At 32.0% G+C, this 20,563-nt stretch overlaps 1 pseudogene; it reads left to right on the forward strand.

The window, feature by feature from the left end:
* The first annotated feature begins 18,537 nt into the window (after window positions 1-18,537).
* On the forward strand, window positions 18,538-19,868 carry LOC115989919 (annotated as a pseudogene).
* Window positions 19,869-20,563: the final 695 nt, after the last annotated feature.

Here is a 20,563-nt window from a genome sequence, read left to right on the forward strand (position 1 = left end):
CATATGGTGGACTAGGCTTTTGTATCATCAATACTTTAAATTTAAATGGTTAACAAAATAGTACCATTCAATATGTTTAAATATTAAAAAGGTGGGAAAAATCTTAAACAAATTTATTTATTTATTCATAATTCGATTTGGAGGAAGATTTGAATTATAAATATCACTGTTGAAAACACAAAAGTATCAGTTAGTTAGTTTTAAGCCAATACACTTATTTTATAATTAATAAATAAGACTTTAAGAATTTTACGATGTATTTAATATTTTGCAATTATAAGAACAAGAAAATTGTTTGAACAAAAAAAACAAGCATATATTGGTGAACAATAGTACCATTTGAAAGATAATGTGGGATTTTGTGTAATAGTTGCATATAACATCTCTATGGGTGTGAGTCACACACTTATGAGATCTACTTTTATGTAAGATGGATATTAGCAAAAATTCATGTTTACTTTAACATAACAACATATTTTTTCTATTTTACTTACTTTTCAAAACACCGCATATTAAATTATCTATTTTACACTACATTTTATTAAAATATTTATTTTTCTTATTTTTTTAGTTGTTTCTTTTTCTTTACACACAACCACCATCTACTAGTTTTCTTTATCTTCGAGATACGTAAAAAAAAAGAATTAAAATTAAATGCGAAATGAATAGTTCTAGTGGAAGCATGTATTGCAAAATGAATAGTGCTAGCTAGTATTATAATGTAATTTTACACGATTTTTGTATTAATCATATATTTTTACACAACTTTGCATGATCTGATGTGAGTAAATTTTGTGCTTAATTGGCTAATATACGATACTTTTTCTATTATACAAATTCTTATTGATTTCTCTAACCGTTCTTTAATCCTTGAAAAAACAGTCAAATACGTCAAGTGGCACAAATGATAACGGGCTCTTGATTCAAATAGTATGCCTTCTTCTGCGGCAAAAATGGCCCATTAGCATTAATTTTTGAAATATTTAGCAACAGAGCACTGTTTCGGAAATAATTAGGGAAATACCACTTTTTCCGAAAACGCTGCTATAGGGCCCGAAAACGTCACTATAGGGCTTAAAAAACGCCACTATAGGGCCCCTTGAACCTGTTATGGGGACTTATAAAAAAATTTTTGCAGGAAAACGCCGCTATAGGGCCCAAAAACGTCACTATAGGGCTTAAAAACGCCACTATAGGGCCCCTTGAAACTGTTATGGGACTTACAAAAAAATTTTGCAGGAAAACGCCGCTATAGGGCCCAAAAACGTCACTATAGGTAAAAACGCCACTATAGGGCTTAAAAATGCCACTATAGGGCCCCTTGAACCTGTTATGGGACTTATAAAAAATTTTTTCAGGAAAACGCCGCTATAGGCCCGAAAAAGTGGTAGATTGCTATATAGTTCGGAAACAGTGTTTCTGAGCAAATTATTTCCAAAATTGATGGTAATGGGCCATTTTTGCCCTTCTTCTGCATTTTGCAAATAAGTTTTAGGAAGCCGAATTAAGAGACTTGTATCTTTTGGGCCACATATCTAATGTCATTGGGCTAAAGTGGCCACAAATACAAATGAAATATCACCAACCAAGTACTAAAACTTTTGGGCTGATTGGGTCTCCACGTTCCAATTCCCACGTGTTTCTTTGCGACAACTGCTAACTCTAACGTGCTACTCACGTGCTTTCAGGTGAACTTACAGTAACGGTACGTGTCCATGGTTTGGGCTTTTCTTAGGATACAGTATTTTGGGCTTTACTTAAGTCTGGGCCCATCTTTAATATTTATGAATTTAGTTTCTTATGATATATACTGTATAATTTTCATGCGTCTGCAGTTATATGATAGTCTAGTCAGTAAGTGAAACGATTAATTCTGATTAGTGCCGTTCTTTTCTATCAATTTTTTTTTTTTAACTTTTTTTTAACTACCAAAATTGTGGAGCAGCTTGTAGTTGTGTAATGAGAAGGAAAAAGACGCTTGAGATATTGTAGATGGAGTAGAAAGTGTTACACTAAGGGTGTGATGGGATTTTTATTCGAATTTAGAATTGGAGTGACCAATGACCATGTGACTAGTGATAAGTCTTGAGTTTAGACTGAAGATAGAACTTGAACAGATGGGGGTAGAATGGAGTTGGTTTTTAGACCCGTGAATAAACAATGTTTAACAAGTTTTAAGGCCAAATTATTAATTAGGACAATTAAGCATGCCTTAAGTTAAACATAAATCAAACATATCATGTAGCGGGAAGCAAATTAACACAAGATATGATGACCTAAGAAAACCAATGAAACAAACCAATTTCAAGGTAAAAAACCTGAGGGAACCAATTTCAAGAAAAACAATCCACTATCAAATAGAAGTATATAGTCAAAAATATTTAATTAATAGTAAACTTAACTATGATTATCAAACTTAACTTTGAAACCCTTAGACTTCTTTGATATGGATCTGCCCCAAGATGAACCTCCAGGTCATGCTTCAAATCTTCAATGTAGACCTTTAGTTTACAACTATAAGACTACCCTTGAAGGTTTCAATCTTTGATGACTAGTTAGTAGTAACTTCAAATCTACCGGTTCAGATTGTATGTTGATTGATTTCTAGTGGTGACTTTGAGAGGAGAAGGCATAGAACTTTTTAGATCTCAAAAGAGTAACTCCAAAGTATTTTTAAAACGTGTCTTAGGGTTTTCTTTATATACTTAGTGAAGTAGATCCGAAACCCTAATAATCTGATGAGCCAATGGGTTGATGAGCTTTAATTTACATTCTGTAGACTCGCAATTCCTAAGCTTACAGTTCTTTTTTTCTTGTATTCTAACTTGCAGCACCTTGAGCATTATCTAATATGACTTATAGACTCTATGATCTAAACCTAGACAAGTTTGTGTTCTCGGTTTGCTAATTGTTCTAAACATTTAAAACCTAACAAATGTGATTGATAATATGAACAATAATTCAAGCTTTGCAAGCAACCTTGATTCTTGCAAACGTGGGACACATCAAGTATTATAACTGATAGCACATCAAGTATAAATAGATGACCTGATGCTACAGAGAAAAAAAAAAATCAACAACAATCAATCAAACACACTTGGGAATTTATTCATAGTACAAACAGAGCACTTTTAGAGATCATTAGTAAGATTCTTAAGTTTGTGACCTGCAATCAATTAATTCTTTAGACTTGTACAAAGATCTTCATTGCCTTATGCTTGTAAGTTTATATTTACTTGTGTATATGTACTTGTGATTTCAATCATGTATACAAGTTTGATGCAATCTGTTGTTGTTAATTCTAAGTAATTTGGTGTTAATGCAATCCAGTAGGTTTGGATACTTTAATTTTCTGTGAATTAGCTTTAATCGAGATAAATTGTTCAAATGTGCCTTATATCGAGATGGCTGATATTGCGATAGTTCACATCGAGATGCTTTATGTCAATTTAGTGATTCTCAAGTAAGCACTCTAGCTTTGTGAAGAATGCCAATTTAGTTATTGAGGATTTTTCATTCTCAGTTGTTAATTGTGCATATTTCAATAGTGTGGTTAAGTTAGGTGTTTCCAAACCTTAGAACCTAATCCACAATTTCAGATAATCGCTTCAAGATAGAATTAATTGTGTAAGGTTTATTTCAAATAATAGAAATCTTAGATACTAATCCACAAAGTTAGATAATCAGTTTGAGATAGAATCAAGGCGAAAACCATATTTTCGTCCCTACATTTTCACACAATTTCCACTTTGGTCTCTATCTTTTATTTTCATTGCTTTTAGTAATTGTTTAGAAAAACGTCATTCATTTTAGTCCTTTCTATTAGTATCCTAACGGCAAAGTCTTACATGGCAGATGGAACTCTTAAAAAAATAATAAAATTTCTTATTTTGGCATTAAAAAATGCCACGTCAGCATCTAAATTAAAAAAAAATTTAATTCATTAATTTTAACTAAATAAAAAAAATTAAAAAAAGAAATAGAAACCAAAAATCACATTAAATGAGATCTAAGTGTGTCTTGAATAAGAACAACAAGAACATAAGCCCAGATTTAAGAAAAAAAAATTAAAATCCAAAAATCACAAACCTAGAAAATAAGAACAGAAAATTAAACTAGAGATCCACATAAGAACACATGCCCAAATTTTCTAGCATTTTCTTCCCATTTCTTGTCAACCAAACATATAACACAAACACAAACTGATTTCCAGCAAGAACAAAAACACAAACACAAACCCAGCAATAGATCTTCCTTGTCAACCAAACACAAACCTAGCACGAGCTTTCACCTTTCAACACGCTGACACTATCCCATTCTCAGTCCTCCATTTCCTTCTTCTTCTTCATGGATCTAATTCAAGCTTCAATTTCAAACTCCATGCCTATTTAAAACCACTCAGCTACTCTTTTTCTTTTTAGCCAAAAATTTTCGAGCTCCAACATGTCCAAAGAACCCTCTACTTCTCAATTCGTAGCTCGAAACATTTCAAAGAACACACACCCCGAATCAAACGAGAACGAATTCAAAACTTTGCTGAATCTGATTCACTTTCCACCTCCACAAACTCCTTTGAACGCACATCCCGATCCTTTGGTTCCTAAACTTTGCCAAAAATTTGTTTTTCATTCCTAAACTTAAAAAAAATTCTTTTTTTCATCCATAAATTTAGTAAAGAATTTTTTCAATAGTTTAGACTTTAGAGACAAAAATAGGGATGAAAAGGAACCTTTTTCAATAGTTTAGAGATGAAAAATAAACTTTTGGTAAAGTTGAAGGATATAAATAAAATATTTTCAATAGTTTAGGTATGAAAGATGAACTTTTTAATAGTTTAGGTACAAAAAATAAACTTCTTAAATTTTAGGGATTAAAAAAAACAAAAAAAAAACAAACTTTTGGAAAAATTTAGGGATCAAAATAGTATTTTACCCTAATTTTTTTTTATATGTTTTATGATAAAAGATGATTTTTTATTTTTACTATTTAATAGAGAATTATGCTAACTTCAACTTTTGCACTCATGGTACCAGTGAACAAAAATTAATGCATGTGGGAGTATTAGGAGATTCTAGCCTTTTGCCCTTAATTTTGAAAAAAATTAGCAATATACCCCTTTTTCGAAACTATATAGGGATATGCCCCTGTTTCGATACTCGATTACTTTAAAATCGAGTTTCATTAAAATACTCGATTCGTAGAAAATCGAGTTATTTCAAATAAAATTAAAAAAAAAAAAAAAAAAAAGAGCATAGAACTCGATTTTAGGGAAGTCGAGTTCCAAAACGCCGCCATAGGGCTTTAAAACGTCACTATAGGGCTTAAAAACGTCACTATAGGGCCCCTTGAACTTGGTATGGGGAGTTATAAAAATTTTTTGCAGGAAAACGCCGCTATAGGGCTCTAAAACGTCACTATAGAGCCTAAAAACGTCATTATAGGGCCTAAAAAAATCACTATAGGGCACCCAGAACAAAGCGATTACACTTATAAAAAATTTTGCATAAAAACGCCGCTATAGGGCCTTAAAACGTCACTATAGGGCTTAAAAACGCCACTATAGGGCACCATGAATATGGGCCAATCACACTTCTAAAAATATTTGCAGGAAAACGCCACTATAGGACTTTAAAACGTCACTATAGGGCTTAAAAACGCCACTATAGGGCTCCCTGAATATAGAGCAATCACACTTATAAAAAAAATTTTTGCATGGAACTCGAGTTCCATGGAAATTATTTTTTTTTTTTATATTTTTTTTAAGTTTGATCGGGCATAACTCGATTTTCTACAAATCGAGTATTTAATTGAACTCGATTTTAGGATAATCGAGTATCGAAACAGGGGCACGCTCCTATATAGTTTGCAAACAGGGGCATGTTGCTAATTTTTTTCAAAATTAGGGGTAAAATGCCAGAATCCTCGGGAGTATTATATGTTAGTGAATATGTACGAGACTGATGGTGGAGTGACAGCCATGTCTTTGAAGGGTGATCTTGAGTAAGTAAGAGAAAAAGAAATTGGACTGTTTGGAGAAGGATGCCCCCAAATGCCATTATATCACAATTAAACTAACTTTTCATTAAACTCCAAGTGTCAAAATCGGGAATTAATAGAGGAGTGTCAAATGAAACAAAAGCTTGCTTGTTGGAAATAAAGCTTCTTGCTGGCGTTGGGGAGACATTTGGGGCAAGGGGGACAATGTGATACTTGGACTCCAATGAATTAAAATTTTCCCTCAAAATTTTGACCCATTCATGGAAGCAAATACCAACACAGGCCACTACACTAAAGCACAATTATTGTAGAACTCTAGTGATGACAAGAATGTGATCACAGTTGTTTTGTTGATCTATCCAACAAAGCACCATTCTGACAAGCAGGGACACTAAGAAATATTTTATGATAAGCATTTAAAGATTATTCATAGCGATGGTTTTAAAAAAATTTAGTCAAAAAGTTATTTTATTTATTTTAACACATCATTTTACAATATACCAAATATTGACCGTTTTTTATTTTATTGCTTCATTTTAATATTATTATTATTATTTCTGGAGATTCTAGCCTTTTGCCCTTAATTTTGAAAAAAATTAGCAATATGCCCCTTTTTCGAAACTATATAGGGATATGCCCCTGTTTCGATACTCGATTACTTTAAAATCGAGTTTCATTAAAATACTCGATTCGTAGAAAATCGAGTTATTTCAAATAAAACTAAAAAAAAAAAAAAAAAAAGCATAGAACTCGATTTTAGGGAAGTCGAGTTCCAAAACGCCGCCATAGGGCTTTAAAACGTCACTATAGGGCTTAAAAACGCCACTATAGGGCCCCTTGAACTTGGTATGGGGACTTATAAAAATTTTTTGCAGGAAAACGCCGCTATAGGGCTCTAAAACGTCACTATAGGGCTTAAAAACGTCACTATAGGGCACCCAGAACAAAGCAATTACACTTATAAAAAATTTTGCAGAAAAACGCCGCTATAGGGTCTTAAAACGTCACTATAGGGTTTAAAAACGCCACTATAGGGCATCGTGAATATGAGCCAATCACACTTCTAAAAATATTTGCAGGAAAACGCCGCTATAGGGCTTTAAAACGTCACTATAGGGATTAAAAACGCCACTATAGGGATCCCTGAATATAGAGCAATCACACTTATAAAAATTTTTTTTGCATGGAACTCGATTTCCTGAAACTCGAGTTCCATGGAAATTTTTTTTTTTTATATTTTTTTTTTACGTTTGATCGGGCATAACTCGATTTTCTACAAATCGAGTATTTAATTGAACTCGATTTTAGGATAATCGAGTATTGAAATAGGGGCATGCTCCTATATAGTTTGCAAACAGAGGCATGTTGCTAATTTTTTTCAAAATTAGGGGTAAAATGCCAGAATCCTCTATTATTTCTTCCCCATGTCTCTTCCTCTCTCTCTCTCTCTCTCTCTCTCTCTCTCTCTCTCTCTCCTCCCAAGCAAGAAGAATAAACAAACCCACCAAACTCACGGTCACCGTCAACCACCACCAACACTAGCAAACCTAAAACCACCACCACTACCACCCACAATCAAAACCAAATCACAAACCCACAAGCCACAACCACCTATTCAACCAAGACACAACCACCACCCACTGCACAACCTAGAAAAACCCATCAAACGAATTATCCACCACCGCCACAAATCAAAACCCTCCACAAACTGAAACCCACCCACCATTCACCAACACAAACCGAAACCCACCCCCATTTACCACCATAAATTGAAATCCACCATCATCCACCACTGCCACAAACCGAAACCCACCCACCTTTCAAACCCAAAACCAAATCAACCAATAATCAAACATAAAATAGGAAAGAGAGAGATTTTCAGCCATAGTGGGCCTATAGTGGCGTTTTTTTAGTGGTGTTTGTCAAAAATGCCACTATAAGTACCCTATAGTGGCGTTCAGGGAGTCCTATAATAGCGTTTTAAAACAATGGGTCTATACTAGCATTTTCAAGGGCCTATAGTGGCATTTGTTTTGGTCTTACAAATGCTGCTATAGGTCTTTAAAAAAAAAAAAAAAAAAGGAACTACAATGGCGTTTGGCAAAAAAAAAAAAAAAAAGGACATATAGTGGCATTTGCCAAACGCCACTATAGGCACTTTTTTGTTTTGTTTTGTTTTTTGTTTTTTTGTTTTTTTTGTTTTTTTTTAGGGCTAGAGGAGGAAGAAAGACCTATAATGGCGTTTTTCAAACGCCACTATAGGCATTTTTTTTTCTTTTTTCAATTGGGTTCTTTTTTAATAAGGGCTAGAGAAGAAAAAAAAGACCTATAGGCTTTTTTTTCTTTTTTCTTTTTTTTTTAATTAATAAGGGCTAGAGGAGAAAATAGACCTATAGTGGCCTTCGACAAACGCCACTATAGCTCCAAAAAAAAATTTTAAAAATTGTTAAAAAAGAATTCAAAACTAAACAAAAAAAATAAATAAATAAAATAAGGGACCTGTAGCAGCGTTTGCAAACGCCACTATAGGTCTGCAAATGCCCTTATAGGTCCTACAAAATTCAGAATTCAAAAAACACTTTCCCACTGCGCTTTCCCACCTACTCACATTAATTATCTCCACTCAAATTAAAAAAAACCCACCTACCCCCACACTCCCTTATCTCCACTTATCTCTACCCCTCTACCTTTAGACTTCATTTCTCTCCCTTTTTATTTTTTATTTTTTTATTTTTATTTTTCCTTATCTCCACTCCTCCATGTTTCTTCTTTTCTCTTTCTTTTTTTCTTTCTTTCACTCTTCTTTCACTTCACACCTAAATTTTTTCTTTTCTCTTTCTCTCCATTTTGATTTTATTTCCCCTGTTTTATTTGTGGTGGTGTTAATGTTTGTGAGCTTTGGATTTGCAGATGGTGTTGCAGCTAGTTGATTTTGTTCAAATTTGTAGATGGTGTTACTATGTTATGGGATTTGTGATTGAAGGAGGAGTGCTATTGTGTTTGAAGCCATTGGTTGTATAGTTGTAGGTAAGCATTTTAAAAAAAAATAATTAATAATTGTTTTGGTTTATTCCTTGTTTGAGATTTCCGAATGTGAGCATGTTGTGTTTGATTTTGAATTTTTTTTAGGTGGGTTTGTGTTTCATTTTGAATTTGTTGGGCTAGCTATAGTGTATGTATTTTGTTTTATTTATGTTTTTTTGTTTTCTTTTGTATCTTTTAATTTAATTAAAATTGTAATTTTAATTTAATTACAATTTTAATTCAATTAAAAAAAATTTTGATTACCGAAAATTAATTTTTGGTAATCAAATTTTTTGTTGTTGGTGTTTTGGCTATAGTGGCATTTGTAGAACACCACTATAGCCTTTTTTTTTTTTTTTTTTAAAAAAAAAATGGTTTATAGTGACAGTACTATAGTGGCATTTGTATACGCCGCTATAGCAAATGCTACTATAGCCCAAATGGACCTATAGTGGCGTTTTTAGTACCTATAATGGCGTTTCACAAACGCCACTATAGGCCCAATTTTTTGTAGTGAAAGGGAAGAGGAGTGGCAGGTAGCAGCCATTATAACCTAAAACTCCACCATCACCAATCTCAACTACCACCACAAGCCCACTTTGCGTCAATCTCAACCATCCTGAACTCACATTTTGTTGACAAAGTTTGAGTTTGAGTTTGATAGTTTGAATTAGAAGAAGAGAGGGGGAAAAAAAAAGAAAGAAAGAAAGAAAAAGAGAGAAACGGGAAAGCTGAAGAGAGAAGAAAGAGAGAAAATATATATATTTTTTAAGAGAAGAAGAGAGAGAAACGGAATAAAAAAATTGATTTTTTTTTAATAACTTGGTAGCTACAGTGAGCTGCCATCTTGTAGCTCATTTGCAATTTATTATTTTTTTTTAATTTTTTTTTAACTATACCGACATTAATGTGGCCTTCTTTTTGGTGTTTTGGTTGGTATAATGGCAATTTAACTATTATACCACCATCATTGTGAATAGCTATAGAATATAATCTTAGATTCACATATATACCTCACATGCACCAAGAGTAGTGAAAATTCTATAAATAAAACTAAGCCTTACCCTGATGACATTGCTACTACAAACTATGTAGGCTACTTCTAAATGCTTGATGGATGATGCCAATTTCAAGAGTAGCGTTGAAATATAGAGATTTTTGAAAAATTTCTATGGCGCACACTCATTTATTTGAATTGAAATTGTGAGGGAAAATGATAAGATCACAAAAAAATAAGACGACTTTTGACCCAACTCGTCACGAGGCGAGTTGTGAGTGGTGGAGAAAAAGTTGTAAGTTCATGTGTGTTCATACCTCCACTACTCATAACTTGTTAGGTGACAAGTTGTGGTAAAATTGTGTTATTTTTTGTGATCGTAGCATTGTTCAATTGTGAGTCATGGTTTTTAGCTTAGAGTTCGCGACTTCAAGTCATGATTTTTGTGTAAAAATGGTGAGTATGTGTACTATGTGTGTGTAAGTGTGTGAAATAGACATTGCTCAAGATTTTTCATTGGCTGCATACGCAGTACAACCTCTTTTTTCTCCAAGAACCAATAGTGGCCATCTTAACATATAAGGCTTTCAACATGATACTGCTCATGTCATCTTAAGTCACCAAGTCATCTGATATATATATGACCAAAGAACACTTCATTGAAACAATTAACATACCAGAAGCATTTTAAAAAGATTTTAATTTGGTGGGTTTTCAATTCTCTTTCTTTTTTCTGGATTAGTAGGGTGTTTTATCAATTCTCAATAAATGTGAGAATCTAGAACCAAATGCACCCTTATTTTTTACTCTTCCTAATTGTTTGTTGTGCAGACAGGGAGAATAATAAAGGCTGTATCTATTATTAATAACTTTGGAGCTTCCTCAATCCTTATACCCTACATGGTTCTCCCTCTTCATAACCTTCGACAGCAATCCCAAAAGATACGCTAGCTTCAACTTCACCTTAACTACAATTGGATTTGCCCAGTATTATATTTTGCAAAACACCTGGTCAAAGTTCAGTGAGCATTACTATCGTTTTTCAAAACATACTTTCAATTAGATACAAGTTAACAACCTATTTTCTTAACAATTTATTCTTTAGAGATGCGAAGCTTGTTTGTCATAGGGAAGATGGAATCTCTATACAGACAGAAATCATTTTCCTGACTTTTATCCTTCTTCCTGCAATACATTATTTCACCAAAGAATTACTTATCAAGTCACAATTTCAGTGATATTGACAATGATGGAACACCACATATTAGTGCTTCACTAGCTCCAGCAACAACACCCAAGTAAAACCTGATCAACATCTCAGTAACTAAAAAATAAAAAAATAAAAAACCTGATCAACTTTATAGTCCCTAAGAGGGCTTTTGAGGCCATCCCCAACAAAAGTTTCGAGGCATATGAATGTATTTTGTAATTTGTAGTACTTGGGTGGAGTTTTGCAGCATCCCTTAAATCAGAAACCACCTTGATCATGTTGGCAAATACTTTGTTTCATATTTCCTTGGAACTTTCACAAAACCCTAGCACAGATCCATATAATAATTGTCTTATATAAAGTGATGTGGCTAATGTAAGTTTAAATCAGCTTCAACAATAGTTAGACAATGCAAAAAAATAGATTTCCACTTTAGCACCTTACATCCTTGAAATAAGTCAAGCTTTTAATTAGAAGTATATATTCACTTCAATACCAGCCAAGCAAGATGAGTCCACAAACAGTTATTTTATTTCAGTACTATATGATAGCTGAAAGTTCAAAAAAATGTTAAGGCACTTTTTAAGGATATTGCTTTTCAAATTATATGCTGCCACCCCCCTATTCATAGAAATTTTGCTCTTCATAAGATTCTCTACCCTGTAACATTGTCCCCCATTAGTACCTTTAGTGAAGTGCTTTGTCCGGAACACTTTGTGAAACACATTTTCAATAAACTTTGACCATGTATGTCAATTTATGCAAAAATTTATTTCTATTTTAATATAAGAATCTATTTTTTCTATTTTACCTAATTATTTTTTCAAAATACCAATATCAGATTATCTAATATCTATTCTAAAATCAATATAATTAAAATATCAAAAAATATTTAATTGTTTCTTTCTCTTTACACACCATAATTAACATCTATTATTTTCTTTCATCCTCGAGAACACAAAGAAAAAAAAGAAAAAACTGAATACACAGCAACAATGCTTGCAAAACTCTATAGTTTTGCACAAGTATTATAAGAAAAATCTTTTTGCGCAATGAATACATAAGCTGATGTATAGGTTTTATAGAGTTGATTAGACAAAATTTGATCATTATACTACTTTACAGATGCGAATGCTCTAAAGTTTGGCTGTTTGACACGTTGGAATTGTCATTATTCAATTAAGTCATTAGGCTTAATTATTCTTTGACACCTAAGCCTGTTATAAAAAGTCATATTTCAGGTCCAAAGAACCAAAAAACTAAAAAGAGAACCGAGTGAATTAGTGCAACACTTCTAATACCAACGTCTCAGTGTATCATTAGTCCTCTTATAGTCATATGTCAATGCAAAATAATACTTCAGTTGAATTATGTAACTTAAGCGACACTCTAGGAAATATTCTAGATTCATATCACTGGATATTGTATATGATTTTTTTTTCCTCACTTGGAATGTATATATGACTTGTTAACAAAATTAGAAATAATCACGTAAACAAATACACAGAAATTTCCATATTTGAATAAATCTATTTGTAATTGTATGTTATATCAATTGATTAGGGCCTTCTTTTTAGTGCTATACCCTATAAATGAACTGAATATTAAAAATTCAAGTTTGTTCATTTAACTTTTTTTTTTTTTAAACGAGCTGAGCTTGAACTTATCACCAAAAAATATTTTATATTCAATTTTAACTCATTTTCTTATCAAGTAAACTTGAACTTATTAACTAACTACTTGATTAACTTATTATTTTTCTATATATTGTGAAACTATGATTAAAATGTTTTACCTCTTCATAATTCTATAAACTTTTACTATGAATATACTTTTTATATTATCAATAAGATACAAATAATAAATTAACATCATATGAACCTATTGATAAATTTATATAATCCAATTTGACAAATATACATATAAAAATATTATATAAATATATATATAGTTAAATGGAGCTCTCATGTTCACGAGTATGTTCCTGAACGCGTTATTATATTTGAACTTGACTTGTTTAATAATCAAGCCTAAACTTAAGGCTTGAAATTTTTTTTTTTTTCCCCCTAAACAAAGGAACATAAAATGTTTTTTTCCTGGGCTGAACTTGAGTAATTTATAAACAATTTGATTTATTTACAGTTCTACATCTTTTACTCCCAAAAAGAATAAAATTGGGACTTTCTTTTTCTTTTGAGAAAAAATTGGGACGTTCTTAATTTAACTTTTATAGAAACCATTTCCATGACCGTTCTTAGAATAAGTTCATTAACCATATATTGCCATCATCATCCATATCATTTTCATCTTCAATTAATTACTATTCTTCATATTAAGATTACACCTATTGCACTTGTAATACTTCCAAGTCAACCAGTTCTAGAGTAACAAAATAATAGACCTTAAAATGTCTGGTAGATGTGTTACGTTATTCCATTTATTCTATCATGCATTTATGTGATTATTGATATATATATATATATATATATATTGTTGGGATTTAGACACTGTTAAAACTATTATTAACCAGTTTTGAGGCCAAGTTTTTAGTTAGATTAATTATATCTTATTATTTGTTAATGAAATAATCACCAATATTAATAAAGTCAAGCATATAAGGCAGAAATATAGTACATAATAATATGGCGACCCATGAAAAACCAATGAAATAAAAATTTCACAGTAAAAATCTTGGAGGGTTTTAACCTATACAATCCTAAGGTGAAATAAATCCACCAATTAATTAAAAGTTTTACAATAACCAAATAACACTATTCTTAGTAAAATTAAATTTACCAACCTTACCAAATGCAAGTCCGAGTCCACAGGCTTACATAGGTATGGAGATATTGCAATGTGAATCTCTAGTCCACAGCTTGAATAATTCACTTGAAGATTTAGATCTATTTCTTATGATAATTGGACTACACCACCAATTTAGATTGTGCTTTGAATGATCTCTGTAGAAGCTTTTGAGAGCAGAAAGCACAAAACCTTAGATTTATAAGAGAGCAACTCCAAAATTCTTTTGGATGTGTACTAGGACTTGCTTAAATACATTTGACTTGTTTGCACGAGACCCTAATCACTGAATGGGCTGAATAAACTAAATGAACGTTTCTAAAATCGCGAGTTATGAACTTTGGAAATACAGCTAAATTTGGTAAGATCTAAGCTTCTTGATTGGTCGAGTAGGTGTCAAGCAGAACACTTTTGCACGGAAAACTCCAGCACTTGGGTAGCAATCTTGACAACACTTAAAAGAGTTTAAAATTACTAAAACAAGACACTTTTTGCTCATGATTTGCCAACCTAAAGTTAAAAAAACTAAGAGATATCTATATATAAAATCTTTCATTATAAACATCATTATCATCGATTCTTGGTACTTGGGAAACTTAGAAAGCATACATGCATATATTATCCTTAACATCAAGCACAAGTTAACATGACTAAGAAGAAAAGTTCTTCATTAATTTCACCCTTTTCGTTCTTCATCCATGCATGTTGAAAAATTACTAAGTGTACAAAATACTTGTGAATGTTTAGATCCTCAAATACAAATTTTCCAAAACAAGCTTATATTCAAACAATATACGTGCGAAATATGAAATATAAGCAATATCCAAATTAGCAAACTACTCTAAGCCATTAATTTATCACAACCACCAGAAATTAAAAGCTAAGAGTAAGGGAAACAGAGATGCAAACACAAGATAAAACCGGCACATGTTATTGAAGAGGAAATCAAAGAACTCGGTGAAAAACCTCTCCACCGCCCTCTAAGCGGTAAATGATCCACTAGAAAATTAGGTGGGATACATGAATAGCAATAGACTTTCCAAGCCTAATCTACCCAATGCATCTAAGCCCTCCAAGTTTCTTACTCCAACAAGGTTATGCTGAACCATGTCTTCTCAAACTTTCCGGATCCCGCAATTAGCCCATTGCATCGACTAATATGAATTGGTCCTCTCTTGAACTGCTTCCCAAACACCAAGAACATTCTCACTACTCTGAATTTGGTGAGGTAAGGATTTGGTTTATGATCCTCTCATGGGTATGACAATGGAGAGGGTAGGAGTAGATGAATTTGGAGAATCAAGTATATAAGACTGTGAATAAATCAATCTTGTTTTTCTCTAGAGTTTTTCTCTTTAAATTCTCTCTGGAAGCTCTCTACATTTTGTGGAAATAAGGGTATTTATAGTAAGGTATGAGATGGAATGTGAAAAGTCACTTTTCAACAAAACAGGATGTACTGGCAAGTTACTCGTGATTAAGATGAGCTACGAGTTCCAGTTGCCAATTATTATATTAGGTTAGACTGTACTTTTTGTCTCGTAGTAATCCAGCTAGCTTAACTCTTCATCTTCCTGCATGCTTCACAAGTGTGCTTCATTTTGGCAAGTCACCACTCGCGAGTCAATCTCGAGTCCAGTCATGAGTCACCTTCTTGTTGCACACTCTTGATCAAATCTTCACACTTTCTCACACACAACCCTTATATGATTTCCACCTAAATATAAGGTTTCTAAATACTAAATTACAAGCAAATTTGACACGGAATAAATTCAACTTTACACATGTAAATCTAAGTCTGTCTATTAATTTAGCAAGAACATTGATCCTAAATTTCCTTCTTTGGTACATTATCTTTTTAAATCTTTTGTTATGAAAATCATCATTAATCACCATCTAATCCGAGATAACAATCCTTTAAATTTTTAAGAGTAATATTTCTATTTTATAGTTCTTAAAACCATAATCATCTATTATAAAATATATAGATGGATTGGATTTTGTCACATCATTAACATTTAAATAAACATTAACTATTACTCTATGTATACCTATTTAAATTATTAACCACATGATAACATAATCCATTTATTCCACAATGAATTCATAAGATTCTAAAAAAACTCTACAGTATGAAATTACCCTAAAAACTTTAAAGAATATTAATCCACCTGATCCCATCTATCAACATTCTCACCCACTGCTGCTAATTTTTGCCAATCCCATCCATCAATCGAAGCACAAAATCAAGCAGCAGTGGAGGAGAATTACCAAAGCAACGTATTAATTACTTAGTTAAAAAGAAAGTACTTAAATGGAAAGGGAATAAAATCCTCCAAACAGAACTATTTTTGACTGAGACTTCACATCTATTTAGCATGGCCCTACAATACATGTACTAGATTCGAATTCCTTGCCAGCATCGTTGAAAGTTGAAACCCATTTGCACTATAAAACCTTGAAATAAACGTGCCAAAGATACATTAAATGGTTAATATATCTTCTTTTGTCTGCATTTGATAGCGTTTCTCTCAGAAATTATTGTATTGAGAATATTCTGATATTTTCAAAAAGACAAACTAAAATAATGTGTAGGAATAGACAAGTAGTAGTAGAATTGTCGAATCAATAGAATATTAAGCCCTAAAATGTATTCTGGACCTCGCTATTGAGTCGAATTACGAGATCATATCTATAATAATCTCATTGCTTTCATTATTAGAGAGAGTATAATTCGTTTTTTTTTAGAGAGTTTCAATCTATAGCGTTCAACTATTAGAGACTTTATCAGTTAAGGTAATTGGAACCCACAAGTAGAATTCTTTAATGTAATTATAAGGAATCAACCATCAAAAGAAGTACTCTAACCATGGAGGTAACAATAATAAATTAAAGAACGTGGCAGCGGTACACCTTTAAACTTTTAAATTTTAATATGTAACATTAATTCAAATTATGATGATCTTAATACTAGTGATGTAAGACAATAATTTTTTTTTTTTTTAAAAAAAAAAAAAGCCTATATGGATTGAATGCTTTCTTTTCCCCCAATTAAAAAAGTTTTTGGGAACATTTGGAATTATCCACATATATATGACTTATCATTTTTTAGAGTTTATATCTTTGTTGACCAAAGCATTCATTTAAGACCGAGTTTATTAAAACAAAATATGATAGGAAATTATTAGAATAATCTTAAATTAATAATAAAAGCTTTAAAAAATTTTAAACATTTTGATAATAACTTTTAATTAAAGTAGTTTTTAAACTTTTTGAAACTATTACAATAAAAATTATAGTAAATGAGTAATTAAGTTAAAATAAATAATTAAATTTCATTTAAATATTTTTAAAAATTTTAATAATTGAATTTCAGTTGAAGTATTTTAAATTTACGAACTTTGAAAGAGTATTTCAAACTTTTTGAAAAATTTTAATAGAAAATGTAGTAATGCAAAAAATAATTTAAATTAAATAATGAAAAAAAATTAATTCTTAAAATTTTTAATAAAAAATTTTTGATTGAAGTATGCTGATTCTTATATAATTTTTTTTTTTAAAGAATTCACTTAGGTTGCATTTTGTTTAGAGGAATCCACATTAACATAGGCATCTAAATTTCTAGAAATGCGATACTTAAAAATCTGAAGGTTTAAAAATGTAAATGTAATTACCTTATAATAATTATTGAGAAATATGAAATTAAAAAACATATTCTTCTATAAACGCGTAAAATAAGGCAACAAAATGATTATATATATAGAATAATATATAACATCATGTGACATAAAATTCTTGTTCTTCTCTATGCAGTGAAATCTACTTCATTCCCTAGTACCTAGTAAGCATTGAGCCAAATTATGGACTGCGCTTGAGAACCCATTTTCACTCAAGAAAAAGTTTCGAGAATTTTTCGGTTCAATATGCAATCATGATTCATGAACTTATGATTTAGACTATACCACCACTCCCATCCAATCAGAACCGATTAACTATCAGCTCAAAATCTCGTTATTTCCCAATGCTCTTTCTCAATAAGTCTAAGCTAGAGGGTAAATGGTCTACAATCACATATTTTCATCCCAAAAAAAATGTTTACTTGATCAAGAATCATACATTGCACGTGTGACAAGTAAAGCAACTCCAACTCTGAAATAACGAAAGAAGCAATACAGCTCTTTGCTACAAACCCTAACTGGGCCACCATGGTACAGCTCTTACATCAAATTCATAACCTCAGTGTACTCAGTACTCACACTTAAAAATCACCCATTTCTCTGTTCTATTCTTCTGATAGTTCCTCTTTCACTTTTGTTTTTTTGTTTTTTTAGGTGTAATGTGACGTTTTCTAGCTAGTGCTAGACCTAGTGCTGCCTTCTTTATTCTTTTTTTTTTTCTTCTTCTTCTTCTTCTTCTCTCTCTCTCTCTCTCTCTCTCTCTCTCTCTCTCTCTCTCTCTCTCCTCTTTTTAAACCTATTCCCCAGTAGTACTACTTTTAGAGAGAAACATGAGAAATCACTCATGCTGCAACAAGCAAAAGGTTAAGAGAGGACTATGGTCACCAGAGGAAGATGAGAAACTCATCAACTACATTACAGCCTACGGCCATGGTTGCTGGAGCTCTCTCCCAAAACTTGCTGGTAACGTTCTCTCTCTCTCTCAATTGCACTAGATTTCATATATTCCTACTATCGTTTCTCAAATTTACACGGTTCTATGAAGCAGGCTTGCAGAGATGTGGAAAGAGCTGTAGACTAAGATGGTTAAATTATCTCAAACCTGACTTAAAACGTGGGGGCTTCTCTCCCCAAGAAGCTGCCTTCATCATTGAACTCCAGGGCATTCTAGGAAACAAGTACCTTCTTGCTTATATTATTACCGTACCAATTCAAAAAATAAAAAAATAACAGTGAAAATTAAATATCATGAGTGACATATTAACATTTTTTTTATTTACTTTTATTTTATTTTATTTAACACATACTCAGTTTGTAAGTAAATCTTATCAAATAAAATTTATAATATTTCTATCATTACTCTTTTTACTCTTCTTATTATCAATATTATCCTTATCATGTATATCATTTTTTATTTTTTATTTTCATGCAAGAGGGACCTTTTTCTTTTTTGGACAGGTGGGCTCAGATAGCCAAACAACTACCAGGAAGAACAGATAATGAGGTTAAGAACTTTTGGAATTCAAGCATTAAGAAGAAGTTTATTTCTCATAATGTTCATGCCATAACCACCTCTCCTGATATGCACTATAATGGTAACTCTGAGGAAGGTTTTTTCTCTCTAAACGCAAACCCTAATTGGATACTAAGCTCTCAACAAGACCAGCTATACCTTCCCACTCCAACCCCAATGTTGCATGGCTTTGATCATGGTGATCTTAAATTAGACCAAACCAATTATGGTGCCAATTTGGTTCAATTTCCAACCCCGTCCCCAATGGCACCACCATCGAATTCTTCTTTTTATGATCCACTATGGTTATTAGGCTATCAACCTCATGAACAATTTGATCCTAATCAAGAACTTCAAAATTTCAGCACTAGTGGAGCAACACAGCATTATATCGGTGATAAACTTATTGGTCCAAGTATCACAGCACCGCATTATGATGAGGATCCATTAACATCCATGATTCCAAAACCTTGTGAGAATATTAGTGGTAATTGTTGTGGCACGCCTTACTTATGTGCTTCATAAAACCTTGACCCACTTGCTAGTCTCCCATATTTTCCAGCTAGTTTTAATTATCCACATGATCCACACGTGCCTAACAATCATATGGAGTATATGGATATGCCATCATGTCATCATCGTACTTAATACAATTTGTCACAAACCCTAATCTTCCTTCAATTTGGGAGATTTAGACATGGTACTCTGTTGGACTTAGGTTCTCTCTATTAATTGATGGACCTAGATACAATACATTTACTTCTTGTTATGTGCACAAGACATAAGAGAGCCTTCTTTGGGAAACCTAAATGTTTCTAGTTAAAGTGAGTAACGCAGGCTGAAGTTCAAAAAATATGTGTAGATTATTCATGTTTGTCAGCTTAATTAATAAATTTTATGAATTCCTACTTCCTGGTGCCTAGCAAAGTTGAAAGTACTGCTCTATATTTTTGTACCGGTTCTTTTGTGGACACATGCATAGTAGTTATCTACACACTTTAGCACAATTTATACATTTGTTAATATGTGATGAGATTACATCACTTTACAGATAAATCCACCACTGGTATTTAGTGAAAAGTATCCAATAACTATTTGTCATGTGTCTAAGTTGTGTCAAAGTGTGTGGCTTAGACTTTTTATATTTGTACACTCTCTTCATCCCAAAAGAGGTGAAATTTAGCAAAAAAAGAAAAAGTGAGAGTTTGTAAATGATACATTCTTTAATAAAATAAAATAATGAAACAATGTTCTTAAGAAGGATTCATGTTGCAACAAACAGGTTTAAACTTTATACTTAGAAAATTCGAAATGGATATAATTTTTTTTTCTAAAGAAAGTCC

The sequence above is a fragment of the Quercus lobata genome, chromosome 5, assembly GCF_001633185.2.
Source record: "Quercus lobata isolate SW786 chromosome 5, ValleyOak3.0 Primary Assembly, whole genome shotgun sequence".
Lineage (NCBI taxonomy): Eukaryota > Viridiplantae > Streptophyta > Magnoliopsida > Fagales > Fagaceae > Quercus > Quercus lobata.